Here is a 3,262-nt window from a genome sequence, read left to right on the forward strand (position 1 = left end):
TTTTTGCGAAAGCTGATTTCAGAAAAATTAACAAAGAACTTTCAAAGGTATCTTGGCCAATATATAGAGATGACGTGGAGAGTAGCGTTGAACACTTTAGTGATAATGTTTTCAATTTGTTTCGAAAGTACCAAAACGTAATATTGTTCATGAAGAACCAACACAATTATAGTTCACTAAAGAGCTTAAAAAATTTAAAAATAAAAAGTCACATTCTTTTAAACTGTATAAAATAATGAGCTTACACAGTGATTACACAAAGTACTCGGTTTTGCGGCATAGTTACTTTGCATTAAATAAGAAATGTTATAAGTCATATTTATGTAAAATTATAGGGAATTTAATTAACAATCCTAGATCATTTTATGGTTTCGTAAATTCAAAGCGTAAGGTACATGGATTTTCGTCCGCTATGCACTATCGCAATACTGTGTCTAGCGACAGCCAACTCATTGGCAACATGTTTGCCTAGTTCTTTAGGTCCAATTATAAGGTAGACTTCCCTACGAGTGAAGACTATCCGTATGAAATTTGTACGATTAACTCACCTTATATTCCAGTAATATCTTTCGATGAAGTTTTACACTATTTAAAACCCTTAAAAGCGTCTTAGGCCTGGACTTGATTATGTTCCGATATGTTTCCTTAAAAGCTGCGCTGAGAATATCTATGAGCCTTTAACAACTCTATTGAACTTGTCACTAAAACATGGCGTTTTTCCGTCAGCTCGGAAGGAATTCATAATACCACTTCAAAAAAACGGCAGCAGGTCTTCTATAGAAAACTTTCGAGGCATAGCGAAGCTCTCCGCTATCCACAAATTATTCGAAGCAATTATTGATAATCAGCTAACATATTCTATATTTTCTTCAAGGAAACACTACTATCACTAATTTATTGGAGTTTAGAACTCATGACACAAGCGGTTTTAAAGAAAATTCTCATACCGACGTAATATACACCGATTTCAGTAAAGCTTTTGACAAAGTATTTCACTCGTTACTCATCCGTCAACTCGACTTAATCGGCTTTCAGCCCAGTCTTCTTCAATGGATCTCTTCTTACCTCTCTGATAGAACACAAAAAGTTATTTTTAAAAATTTTTCTTCCAACATCATTAAAGTTTCTTTAGGAGTTCCTCAGGTAGCCACCTTGGTCCGATTCTGTTCCTGATATTCATTAATGTTATTTCTTCTATAATAACATATTTTAAAATTTTAATGATTGCCGATGATGTGAAACTTTTTAAAACATTGCCCTCTATCGAAGAAAGGTTTTGGTACAAGCGGATCTAAGAGACGTGGTTAGTTGGTGTAATGCAAATTATATGTCACTTAACCTTAAAAGATGTAAAGTTATCTGTTTGTCTCAAGGGCAGTTCAATCAGCTGTTTATTCAATTTCAAATTATAATCTGGAGCAGGTAGCCAATTTTGTCGATCTTGGTATCACAATGGATTCCAAACTCAATTTCAACCTTCATATTAACATTGCAATCAATAAAGCCAAAGGCGTTTTTGCATTTGTAAAGCGGTGGTCAAAAGAGTTCAAAGATCCTTATTTTACAAAAGCTCTTTTTACAACTTTAGTTAGACCTATACTAGAATAGGGGTCTATTGTTTGAAATCCCCGCTACCGAGTTCATTCAGAAAGGTTTGAATCAATTCAAAAACAATGCTTGCTTTTTGCATGGCGTGATTTTAACTGGGATTCAGACTCTCTCCTTGCACTAGTCGTCTAAACCTCATAAATTTGCCTACACTCGCAAGCCGTTGAGAAATGCTAGGCATAATATTTATCGCAGAATTAATGACAGGCTTGGTTAATAGCCCGGCCTTTCTGGCTGAGGTAAATTTTAATATTCCCTCGCGAGTGTCAAGACACTTTCGACCTCTATTTTTGGAGCGATGTGAAACTAATTTTGAACTAAACGAATTATTCCGTTGTTTATGTCAAAATTTTAACTCTCATTCCAGCACGTTTGACATGTCGGACTCGATTTTTGCTATAAAGAAAACTATCATTTCCACTCTCAATAATTGAAAACCTATCTTTGGCATATGCAATAAGCTGACGAATTTTATTCTGTAGCTGAATAGATTTAGATCTCGACACTTAACGAACTCCTGTTTCGAAAACAGTGTTTCCACGACTCGGTTCCGTACGTCATGAGGACTGTGCCCCTCGTGTTGGTTGGGCGGGAAAGGAGGGTAAAAACCGTTGTGATTAATTAATTAAATTACGACAGAATTAAATTACAAAGATCATCTTGAGAGCAAACTTTAACAGCGGACGTGTCACCATTAATTTTCACATGCAGTGTGCCTCGTAATGTAAAAACAGACGTAACCCAGCAAAAAACACGATTACCATAGAAACGAAAGTGGAAACGAGCTAGGCGATGGGAATCGCTTACCCTTTCGCTTCAAGAAGGCCTTATTTTAACATGGGCATGTCATTGGAGGTAAGCCCTTACCCGCAGCATTACCTTCAAACGAAGGGAGAACGCATGGATAAACAGAATCCAGAGAAGCGAACAAAGAATGCCTTACAGAGAAACTAATGTAGAATGCCTAGATAAGTACATACTTATTTATATTAAATTGAAATCAGAAAATGTATTAAAAGATTAAAATTAATTAAAATTTTTATAAATCAGCTTTTATACATACATATGTATTTATTTAGGTATTTAGATTTTCTTAAAAATCGGTATGTACATACATGCATATTTAACTAAGCTTAAAATTGTACTTCCTCACTCTTGTACTTCACTTCATTGACTGACTTCAACTTCGCTGCAAATTGAACAAAGCAAAACATGATTTTAATGCGAGACAAATTTCCACAGAAAGTAACGGTAGAAAAAGAATTTTTGGGTATTCGTTCTATTTTTCAGCTGACTACGATGCAGCATTCTACTTTGCATTCTCCGAAATGAAGCAAAGAAGCGAGGCAAATAAAATATTGTAGGACATTCTACTTTGCATTTCCGGAAATGAAGCAAAGAAACGAATTAAAAAAAAAATATTATAGGACATTCTACTTTGCATTCCCCGAAATCAAACAAAGAAGCGAAATAAATAAAATATTGTTGGACATTCTACTTTGCATTACCGGCAATGCCTAAAAGAAGCGGAAAAATTCGAAGGCATTATAACGCTATGCCTTCTAGAACACGTTACCACTAAAAGCGATTACCGATTTTTTGCTGGGTTTCCACAGAAAGTAACGGTAGAAAAAGAATTTTTGGGTATTCGTTC

This window comes from Rhagoletis pomonella, unplaced genomic scaffold, assembly GCF_013731165.1.
Source record: "Rhagoletis pomonella isolate Grant_MI unplaced genomic scaffold, Rhpom_1.0 Rhpom_scaffold_00323, whole genome shotgun sequence".
Lineage (NCBI taxonomy): Eukaryota > Metazoa > Arthropoda > Insecta > Diptera > Tephritidae > Rhagoletis > Rhagoletis pomonella.